Below are 11994 nucleotides of genomic sequence, written 5' to 3'. Positions count from 1 at the left end.
TAATGTGCGGCATATGTGTAACAGGGTACTACTGTATGTGTGTCATTATGTGTATAGGGGCACTAATAATGTGCAGCAAATGTGTAGGGGGCACTATGTGTGTCATTATGCGTATAAGGGCATTAATAATGTGCGGCATATGTGTAAGGGACATTATGTGTAAAAGGGCATTAATAAAGGTTGTCATAATGTGTAAGGTGCATTATGTTTATAAGGACATTAATGTGTCTCATATGTGTAAGGGGCATTACTGTGTGGAATTGTGTATAAATGCATTACTAATGTGTGGCATTATATGTATAAGGTGCTCTACTATGTGGCGTTGCATATAGAAAGGGCACTACTGTGTCGTGTAATGTGAATAAAGAGCAATAAGGTGTGGTGTAATGTGAATAAGGAGCAATTCAGTGTGATGTAATGTGAATAAGGGGCTCTATTATACTACTGTTGGATGTAATATGAATTATGGACACTATCGCAAGATAAAATGTGAATAAAGTTGCAGTACTGTGTGGAGTAATTGGAATTGGGGTTACTATTGTGTGGCCATGCCCCTTCCCAGCAAGAAGATGCCCCTTTTTGGGCTGTGCGTCAAATGTGCGAACTGTTCCTATTTAAAATATAGGGGGTACAAGGACTGCTATGTGTGAGGGGTGATGGTGCTGGGAAAGAGGTGCAAGGTCAGAGGCAGAACCAGCGGTGGTGCTAGGGGGCACCAGCCAAAATCTTGCCTAAGGCATCATATTGGTTTGGGCCGGCTCTGACAGTAGAACCCTGATAACAGGAGGGAAAATACTGTATCACTGGCGTGTTGTGCATAAAAGTGCTTACATGGACACAGTGCTTAATGTGGAACTTGTAAAGCTGTAAAACTAGTTAAAACATTTAATATAACAAAAAAAATGCTAAAAAAAAACATACACTATGTGACCAATAGTTCTACTGTCAAGTACATTTTTCTTAAATTGCATTATGTAGAATACTTTTATTCTCGTGCATTTCTGTGAAAGCAATGTCTAGGGCACATTTATTTATTGCATATCCTCTGCAAATGATGGGTGTACAAACAATGTAAATAAACGGACTGCGAGGGGCACCTACAGTACCTAGGTGATAAGATGATTGACAACCAGGGCATTACCTCATACATAGAGAAGTCCTGGGACAAGTCATCCCATTATCCACATAGACAAAGTTACCAGCAACTATAGACCGGGCTACTCTGCAGCTCAGGGGGGAGCACTGCCTCATGACTTCAGCTACTCTGTACTCTGCTCACATGCGCTACTCAGCGTAACCACAGACTTCTGTACTGACACCCGCACGCTCTGACGGTGGCCCCACGGACGGTGCATGAGTATCCTTGCTGGCATGTTGCTGGCGCCCCCCGCCCGGCTGTGATGGTGTGGTCGGGTGACGTCACCTTTCAGCTGTTGTGGCCGGGGCGGGGAGAGACCAGTGACTGTTACTGGGGTCTGGGCTAGTTTGAATGTGGTCACCGTCAGTGATATCGCATCGCTGTGCTGCTGCTGCTGCGGAGATGGAGCCTGTATCGCTGGATTGGGACCCGTAGATGGGGATTTATAATTAGTTACCCTGCCGCCTCCCGCCGGGCAGTGCTGCTTTGTATTGGAAGCCCCGCAGCCTCTCAGGGAGACTGAGCCTACACTATAGAAGAGTTGAAGGAACAAGCCGCCGCTCCCCACCCCCTTCCCCTCTCTCCGATCCCTGGCCCCCGGAGGAAGTGTCAACTGGCTGCATGGAGAGCATCTTCTAACGACCTGCATCGATCTGGTAAAGGAGCATGCTATGTACTATGTGCTTGCTGATGTGTAGGGTGACCCCAGGGCTGCACAGGTGACCGGCGATGCTACGGCTGCAATGGTCCTTTAGCTGCTGGGGAGCTCACTGTCATGTTTGTATCCATTTTTAGTGACTGTAGTTTATCTACTCATTAGGGTAAGCGCTGTGTTACATATACGTTTCGCGGAAAATTGCAATAGTGCTATTCTGATCATATTAACGGGTTAATTCACTCACTGCTATACATCCTGTCCTGTGTGAGATAACTTTTTTTTTTTCTCTTTATTTTCTTGTGTCACAGGAAAATAGCCTGGTTTATGTCATGTGAAAGGGAAGTGAATGTGGCACTTCAACCAAAAGATTTGCTTCAAAGAAATACTGATTTTAAATATTGCTTTTGTGTTTTACATTTATGCTATTTTATATAGTAACACATCATACAATCCCTGACATATAAATGCCTATTAGTAAAACAATAAAAAATGATGTAAGAAATAAAAAACAACCTGGAGCATTATGCGCATCCCATGTTATAGCAGTAGCCAAATCCAGTCATGACATTGATCTTGTCCTTTTTAGATCCGTTTTTTCCAGGTCTTTTCTCCAGAACATACAACGTTTGGAGAGTTTTAAGTGTTACAACTTAAGGAACAAGATCCTGGCCATACAGTTTGCATCTGTATGATTAAGGAATCAAGGATATCCTGAAAACATACTGTAGCCTATTGGGAGACTTGAGAGAGCTGAGAAACTCTGATTTATAATATACTAGTTACCAGCCCGTCAAAATGTTGGAACAACATAACAGTAAAGGGGGGTACTCCCGGAGCGATATTCTAAGCAATCTGACTAGATTGCTTAGAATTTGAGCATTATCACTCCGTGTGTACCCCCCCTACAGCGATAGTGATGCGCAGCCCCGCGCATCGCTATCGCTGCTGCTAGATTGGCCTGCAGTGCAGGCCAATCTAGCGGGTCGCTCACTTCACCCGCTGGGTGAAATGAGCGGCCCCCCCGTCTCCCCCCGCACGCTCAGCACAGATCGCGCTGTGCTGAGCGGCGGGAGAGATGTGTGCTGAGCGGTTCGCTCAGCACACATCTCCCGCATCGGCCCGTCTATATGGGCCTTTATGTCAGTGACGGCAGCTATGCGTGCCCTAACGGAGCAACACTTGATTTGCTCTGTTGGACGTCATCTTGTGGTGCCGGGATACAAAACACTTGTATTCCCCAATAGAGGTGAGGAGCAGCGTTTATCATATAGGATGTATTCCACCACTAATGCAGTGCATCACCCTCTCATCTCTCATCAGTTTATGTTGGTATTTGCATGTTTTTGCTTAACAAAATGTTAAGGGATGTTTGCTATCTGCTCATGTGTCTACTTTGCATCAAGCAAATGAGGTAATGTGAATCTGATAAGCAGCCTTGTAGACAGAGACAGTACTGTAGGAAGGAAGGAGTTGATGACATGTATGTGCAGGATGCGTTAAATTTGCCGGCTGTTGTGATCCCGACAGTCGGGATACAGGCACCAGAATTCCGCCAGCCGGAATACCGGCAAAACAGGACTATTCCCATGCATGGGTGTCCACGACACCCATAGAGCGGGAACAGAGCCACCGAGCCCGCAAGGGGACTCTTTGCGCTCGCTCCATAGCTGGCATTCTGCCGGGCGGGATGTCTCTCTTGGGATATGGAGAGCCGGCATCCCACCTGTTGGTAAATCATACTGATTCCATATGTGCTTATTTGGGGTATACAGGGTGATTCAAAAGTCGCAGTACACCCTTTTGTTTCAAAAAAATGTGCAGGAAATGGGAAAACTGAATACTCCAGTAAAGTATGGGTAAGGTGGGCTATCTTTTAGGGTATGTACCGAACGTGGGCGCCATCTTGAAAAATGCCATCTTGAATCTAAGTCAGTTTTTTTCAAATGGAAAGGGGGTCATGTAACATGTCAAACAACATCAGAATTTGATGAATAGTTTATTGCTGCAAACAGATTTGAAATAGCAGTTATGGTTCAAAAGTTACAACACTTTTTTGTTACAGGTAACTGAAGATGGCTTTGACAAAAGAGGAGAGAATTGAGGTCATGTTGATGTCTGGAGAACGAAGTTTCCGTGTCATAGCTGCAGATTTTAATAACCGGCACCGAGAAAGGCCTCCAATTTCACATAACACTGTCAGGTGCCTAATTTCCAAATTCTGAGAAACTGGGACTGTGTCTGACAAGTGACGGAGTGGTCGTCCAAAAAGTGCTACTGGTCTTTCTGGGTGCCAGTTATTAAAATCTGAAGCTATGACATGCCGGCATGGGCAAGTTCATACACACTTGCCGACGCCGGTGGGTAAGAGGGGGAGGGGGGGGGCTGTCGTTAACCATGGATTTCCCTCGTCTTTACATGTTCAGACAAGGGAGGGGGTCGTTGACGATGCACGGGAGGTACATCGTTAACTACATTTAGTGTACACATTGGACGAGCTTGTCAAAGATCTCGCTCAGATCGGCCCTTCTTAGCGAGATCTTTCACTTTCTCGTCTAGTGTTTATGGGGCTTTACATTATTGTTAACCCCACCAAAATAAGTGTATATGTGTGCTTTTGCATTTGTAAAACGCATTAAAACAATAAAATATTGAACACAATGTAGTGTGTTCAACAGTCATTCAGAACAAGAGTAATTCTAAAATGTACTCCATTGTACAGCATTCTTGCTGACGTATAGAGTCTCACATCTGGGATATATCGAACTAGCATGGTGCAGGAAGCGTGGTGTGGTCCACACAATCCACCGCGGCATTATGTTGTGTGGCATCACACCACAGGTGGCAGGGCCATGACATAATTTGCAGAAAATTGTATCATCAAGTCCGCGTCACTAGAGATCTCAGAACGTTTCAAGGAGAGCGCCCAAAGATTCAGAAGTCTGAACATTCTAGTAGAGTAGGCAGCTATATTTTATAGTGGTAGATTGTGGAGTTGGAGTTGGTGGGAGAGCTTAATATTGAGCAAAGAAAAGTAATAATAATACTAATATAAAAAAATTGTGGGGGATAACGGAGAGGTCCTATCTTTCATTTGCAATGGGGAAACACAATTTCTCATAGCATCCTGATCCAGAGGCATCTTGTCCCACCTGGCACAAAATGTGCTTCCCATATCGGACTGTTAAATTGTTGGCCATAGAATTATTAGCTGGTGCCAGACTTGGTTTAGGCCTCCCTCTGATCCCTATGTCAGCGTGGGAATGGCAGCAGCTGGTGAGGAGGTTTGGTATGTGGTAGTGTGTGTTCGCATTACTCCTTCCTATATGACTTTCAGTCCTGTCTGTTCTTTGCGTTACTGATACATTGTGGCACTACTGCTGCATTGCTGTCATACTTTCTTCATTTATTTTTTTGTCTCTTTAAGCTGCTAATACTTTTACATGTGAGCTGCTTTGTCTATACTTGTATTTTGTAAAGATTGTTTGCTCGTATACCCAGTGCTCTGTTTCCTGTGTATCATCCTACTCAGCCATTTATCCACCTTTCTTTATAGTTATTGTTCGTTCAGTTTGCTGCACCCACATTTAATTAAGCATATCTGTTTCCCTCTGACTTCTTACAATTCGTTGTATTTACTGTATCATGTTACGTTGGTGCCTAAGTCTTCATGATCATATAGTGCTAGGAAACGCACACGCCTAGATAGTCTCTTGAATTAGGACTTTCAAGAATCCCTGCCGTGCACTCTGCTGTGTTACCTGCTTTCATTGGTCCATGTAAATAGAACTTGCGCGTTTCTTGGATAACCATAGCCCTCAATGATCGTCCTCATTGTTTTAGTTGTTGGTGAACATAGCGGTATAGACACGCTTCTGTATGCACGTGACAATGTGCCCTCAAGAAAAAAGTTCTACAGTATATGTAAGTTACAGTATGCTAGGGCTGAGGCAAGCATGTAGTCAAGCGCTTTAAAGCCCATGTATTTGTCAGTAGCGAAATATGATTTTTTTTAAATAAAATAACCTGAATTTATCTTGCCACTGAACTAACTGCCTATTTATCAAAGCCAAAATTATGCAGGAATAACTGTTATGGGTCCATGGCTGGATTAAAGGAGGGGCAACTGGAGCGGCCTCCCTGGGGCTGCCACACATTGCATACCTCCCAGCTGTTCCCATGTTCCACCCGCGGGCTGCAGTGTCCCGCGGGGTGGTTGAGTTAGGACACTCTGAGTCTGAAACTGCTACTTTGCATTGCAAAGCGGCAGAGAATGGATGACGGGTGCATGTGCCTGTCATCCACAGTCTCTGCTGTATCCAGGAGAGGCTGGGAGTTGTCCAGTAGCTCCAGGAGTACTGGACAAGCCCCCAGCATGATGAAAAAGAGGGTGTTGATCTCCAGCTCTGCATTGTGCTGTAGGTCACGTCCTCTTGTTGCCATGCCCATGTTCGCCGGCGCATTGTTTCTCTGCAATAGTGGGGCCTCCACAACCTTGGATGCCCTGCGCACCCTCCTACCTTAATACGGCCCTGTATGGGCCTAATTCAGATTTGTAGGTAAACGCGGCAATGTTTAAGACCCGTTCTGTGTGTGTGTGTGTGTGTGTGTGTGTGTGTGTGTGTGTGTGTGTGTGTGTGTGTGTGTGCAGAATGGGTCTTGTGATATAGTTTGCAGCGGCTTTTGGGGGACGAAGCTTGGGCGGCAACCAGCACGGTTCTTCAAAATGGGTTCGTGTCACTCCAATTTTGTAGACGTGCTGGATAATTCTGCTAGTCTGAGTAAGCTTCATTTACGCAGACTGACAGCGGTCTGCAACCATTGCGAAACGTGATAGATGACGATCCAAGGCTTCATAATCAGATGCAGCGCTCTGATCTCGCAGATGCATGCAGGAGACATCTAGAGCTTACAGCTACCTCTTCTCGCGGCTGTGCCATTCTTTCCAAATCTGAAGACCTATGACATCATGGAGGCATGTTTTTTTTTTTTTGGCTTTTTAATTCCTGGTGATTTCATAGACTGAGCTCCCAAAAAGTGACCAATCAGTTTTCTGTTTTTCGCAGGGTTGGGGGAAAAAAAAAACATTTTGTTTTTAAAAAACCAAATACATGCATGACTAATTTAAGGAAATTTTTTAAAATCCTGCTTATTATATTAATACAGGTGGAGTATCCCATATCCAAATATTCTGAAATACGGAATTTTCCGAAATACAGAATTTTTTGAGTGAGATAGTGAAACCTTTTGTTTTCTGCTGGCTCAATGTACACAAACTTTGTTTAATACACAAAATATTGTATTAAATGACCTTCAGGCTGTGTGTGTATAAGGTGTATATGAAACATAAATGAATTGTGTGAATGTACACACGTTGTTTAATGCACAGTTATTAAAAATATTGTCTACAATGACCTTCAGTCTGTGTGTATATGAATCATAAATGTATTCTGTGCTTAGACTTGGGTCCCATCGCCATGATTTCTCATTATGGTATGCAATTATTAAAAAATCCGATGTCCCAAGCATTTTGGATAAGGGATACTCAACCTGTACTGTGAAATATTGCTATGTTTTAGAAACCTTGGTCAAACATATTTTAATGTTTTCTAACATACAGGGCAAGATGTACTACAGGGAAAATGTGTTCAAAATCCTGAAAAATTAACGTTTTTGGACTTCCCATGTGTACTAAACACGTCAATCCTGGGCTTCGATACGGTGGGTAACGCAAGCTATAAATTGGTCTATAGAAGCCTATGGGCTTTTTTCCGCAGTCTTCCTGAGAGGGATCCAATCGGATCCTTCCCAGCACCCCCTGTTGCCATCTACCTGGAAGTACAGTGATCGCAAAAGGACAGTTGTTATTGGGAGATCTGTCCTTTTGCATTATTAATCGCGTATGTAAGTACATATGTGATTAGTGTAGATGGGGTAAGTGTCAGGATGTGCCGCATCATAGAAGCAGTGCTTAGCAGTGCCGTAACTAGGCATTTTAGCGCTGTGTGCAAGAAACAACAGTGGCGCCCCCCCCATGTAAGATAGGGGCAGCGCGCGTCGTAGGCGCGCGCAAAATTTATAGGGGTGTGGCTTCACGGGGAAGGGGCGTGGCCACAAAATAATAGCAATTAATACTACGGTGCACAGTGGTCTACATTATTCAAATTACGCTGCACAGTAGCGCTACTACACCAGGTAGAGCCCCTTTTATACATTACAGCAGACAGTGTCCGCCTTTTTACACATTACAGCAGCCAGTCCCCCTTTTTACACATTGCGGCAGCCAGGACCCCTTTTTACACAATATGGCAGCCAGTCCCCCTTTTTACACATTGCGGCAGCCAGGACCCCTTGTTACACATTGCGGCAGCCAGGCCCCCTCTTTACACATTGCGGCAGCCAGGCCCCCTCTTTACACATTATGGCAGCCAGTCCCCCTTTTTACACATTATGGCAGCCAGTCCCCCTTTTTACACATTGCGGCAGCCAGGACCCCTTTTTACACATTGCGGCAGCCAGGACCCCTTTTTACACATTGCGGCAGCCAGGCCCCCTTTTTACACATTGCGGCAGACGGTGTCCCCCTGAGAGAGAGAGAGAGAGAGAGAGAGAGGGACATACTTACCTTCTCCCCGCTGACAGGCTCCTCGTGCTGGCATCTCCCTCTCGGTGCAGGCAGTGAGGTGAGAAGGAGGAGGAGGGAGGGGGAGCAGGGAGCTGCAGCAGCGCTATTTCATTGGTAGTAAGCGCCGCTGCAGCATCCCCCTCTCCTTCTGTATTGGCTGCCTGGCGCTGCTGTGGATGCTGGGATGAAGGAACCGCATCCCAGCATCCATAGCAGCGCCGGGCAGCCAATACAGAAGGAGAGGGGGATGCTGCAGCGGCGCTTACTACCAATAAAATAGCGCTGCTGCGGCTCCCTGCTCCCCCTCCCTCCTCCTCCTTGTCCGCTGCTCGGCGCTGGTCTCTTCTCCCTCCAGCGCGGCGCACACAGCAGAGGCGGCATGTAATGAGTCAATTTGACTCATTACATGCCGCTGGCTGTGCGCCCTCAGGGCAACTGCGCTGTGTGCCAAGCCCACTTGGCACACACGTAGTTACGGCCCTGGTGCTTAGTACATCCCTTCCTAACAAGCCAAAGTTATTACACTTAAATATGATTTATTTTACATCTTTCAATAAAACCAATTTTTTACTGCTCACCATTCCTATTACAGTACATCTGAATGTGCCCCAACACCAGAGTCCTCCATTTTCTTTGTTAGACTATACATCTGAATTAGAGATGTGCGCCGGACCATTTTTGCTGGATTTGGATTTGGCTCTGATTCATCGTCCGGATTTGGATTTGCCAGATCGCTGTGACTGGCTTTGGATTTGTATATTTATTTATTTATTTATTTATTTTAAGGGGGGGGGGGAGAGACTCGCATAATCTGGGCCTTTTTTTGTTCCTAGAGTATTAGTAACCTCAATAACATTAGTTTCCAGTCGCTAATATTGGCCAAAGGCTGCAGTGAGCTGGCTGGTAACTAAGCCACAGAGCAGCGGCACAAACGCACGGCATTTGATAGCGCACGGCATTGATAGCACATCTACGAAACATTGCCACACACTGCATGGATCACAGGGCTTATAGATGCACTCCCTAATATACAGCACAGCCACTTGTGTGTCTGATCACAGCACAGCCAGTATAGCAGATGTCAAAGTCAGAAAAATGTCTCAATGCACGTTGCCATATTTGCACCGCACACTGGTCCGCGCTGCGCGTGCGTACGCTCTCCCGTGGAGGCGCATACCCGCAATAGCGTGCACTCGCAGGCGCGGTATGCGTATTTACGGTAGAGTTTACGTAGTCGTAGCGTGCGACCCATTCGTTACAACTGTTCACAATTAATGTAGTTTATAGATCATGGTCCCTTTGATAGATTCTGAAAGTTTGGTTAAAATAGAATGTCCCTGAGCTGAGGAGTCCCTCTTTGCATCGTACGAAGGGTCTAACAGGAATCATACAGCAGTGTTTGGTACCCATCGGAAGAGTATTTAATTAGCAATATTCCGGTGTTGGTTTGGAGCGTATTAATTGCTCGTGCGAATAGTTATGGACATAAGAAGTTATGTCCATTTATTTATTATTATTTGTTCTTACTTAGTCATGCATCTGAACAGTTGGAGACAGGCATCAGTAGGTCTCAAATGTCTCTTTGACCTCAGAGATCCCCCAAACAATAGTTTGCATGTTAAGAGGGCCTCATATCTACACATGCATAAGGTAAACACAGGAATAGTAATTGAAGATCAATTGTACTCCAAATCAGTATCTTTCCCGCAGACGGAGTACAATAGCCTTTAATTACACTGAGCTTTTGAGACTCAATAAGGAGGGCCAACACCTGTGTTTACAAATGGGGCTGGATTTGTATACAGGAGAATGAGGGCTGAGATGTCATTGTCTCAACTGAAAGTGGACATCATGAATATAGAACAAAACCCAGACAGGATTCTGTTTTGTATTCGCCAAACAATAGCTTCTCACTAGACAGGAATGTGTTGGTCATCACCCATTGTGTTACATAACCAAGGCCACTGATGCAGCTGGCTCACATGCTGGGAGGGACACACACTTCCTGTGGTTGACACACCCCCACAGCTGGAATGCAGGTATGATATACCCACTGGAGATCACAGGGCTGACGGACACTCAGAACTAAGCTAGCATCAAGCAGCATGGCGGCTACATCCCCAGGACAGAATTCCTTCCCAAAGGCTAAGTATAGAATCACATGGCTATAGAAGGAAATATAGACATATTGCTTTCTGGTTTAAATAGGATATTGTAACTTGGCTGTGATGATTGTTGGGTGTTAGTGTTGGTGCCCTGTGGAATCTGTGATGGTAGCTGGGATCTTGTTAATCATAAATACCACCATGCAGTACTTTTGAATATGTGCTGGTAGCAATGGCAGGCTGATACTTGTGAGTACCTGGTGGTCTGGTCTTGTGATAACTCATATGCTCTGGTTATAGAGATACTGTGTTTGCTTGAAATTGTGAAAGGTGATTTAGATTGTTTGGAATTGTAAAATCAGAACATATGCATTGTTTTGAGGCTTGGACATTTTGGAATAAGATGGAGTCTAGCTTCTGCCCCATGCGGCATTGTGGGGACGATTGTGTAGCTGGGTGTTGTGTATATAGGGACAGGCAGCATGGGTAAGCTCAAGTACTTTCTAAACAAAGATTCTCAGCATTGATTAACTGCGCAGCGATTGTTCCTCACATGTGTAAGCTTCGCTGCAACCATATTGTCTTTTAATGTTATTGTGAGCCAATCTCTCTCAAATCTCTCTCTCTCTCTTGTCTTCTCATCTTCTCTTATTTCTCCTTAAACTTAACTGTATTGTATTGTAGTGTGTTTCCTGTATAGTTATCTGGTTAGGTGGTTTATGTTATACTGTAGTGTATCATTTGTACTGTGATTCCTTTTTGCAAGTATATTAGTTATAATACATAGTTAATAGGCTTTGGAACCTAAACCAGTATCTGTGTATTTTCTATAGTGTTAAGTGTTCACTTGAGCGTCGGTGACGCTCAAGCAGCTTTGTAGTTAGTCAGGTTACACAAGGTTGCACTTACACCCTGTACTCACATTAAGGTATTCAGTGTATTTCATTGGTATAAGGTTTTAACATAAAGGTATAGTGTTGTGAGCGTCTGCATCGCTGGTGACCTCCTCGTGGTCTCGAGCGTAGGCTACGCTACAGCGAATCATTCCCCTAGACATAACCAATAACGTGTCCTGTGATCACTGGGCCGTGAGCGAACGTGACGCTTGAGCGTCTCGCCTACGGCTTAGCGATCGTTACGCAGATAGCGTACCCATACGGTATTTCTTAAGCAAACAGCGTACAGTGTTCTTAGCTTCATAAAGGGTTGTTTATACGACAAAAGTATTTAGTATTGTCAATTGGGAACTCGTCCTATACTTCTCACATCTGCACTAGGTAGATCAGCAGACATTATCCCCCAGCAAAGGGTGGGAGATTGTCTCATAGTGCTGGCGGGATAAGCGTCTGCTTCGCTTAGATAAAGAGTGCTGAAGGAACCCGGTAACCGGAAGTAAGAACAAAACGCTTGTGTCCTTTTAAAACTGTTTATTTTTCTTTTGTCTTGCGTACGCACGCATATATCTGCATTT

The 11994-nt window shown here is 44.9% G+C and overlaps 1 protein-coding gene across 1 annotated transcript in view; it reads left to right on the top strand.

Moving 5' to 3' along the window:
• The first annotated feature begins 1380 nt into the window (after positions 1-1380).
• The window catches only part of LOC135012757 (transmembrane protein 198), a 112162-nt gene continuing 101548 nt past the window's right edge, over positions 1381-11994 (top strand). Inside the window, exon 1 of the mRNA XM_063952579.1 lies at positions 1381-1794. The gene's annotated coding sequence lies outside the window, so the exon portion shown is untranslated. The remainder of the gene's footprint in view (positions 1795-11994) is intronic.

The sequence above is a fragment of the Pseudophryne corroboree genome, chromosome 2 (genome assembly GCF_028390025.1).
Source record: "Pseudophryne corroboree isolate aPseCor3 chromosome 2, aPseCor3.hap2, whole genome shotgun sequence".
Lineage (NCBI taxonomy): Eukaryota > Metazoa > Chordata > Amphibia > Anura > Myobatrachidae > Pseudophryne > Pseudophryne corroboree.
This window is presented reverse-complemented; position numbering and strand designations above follow the sequence as displayed.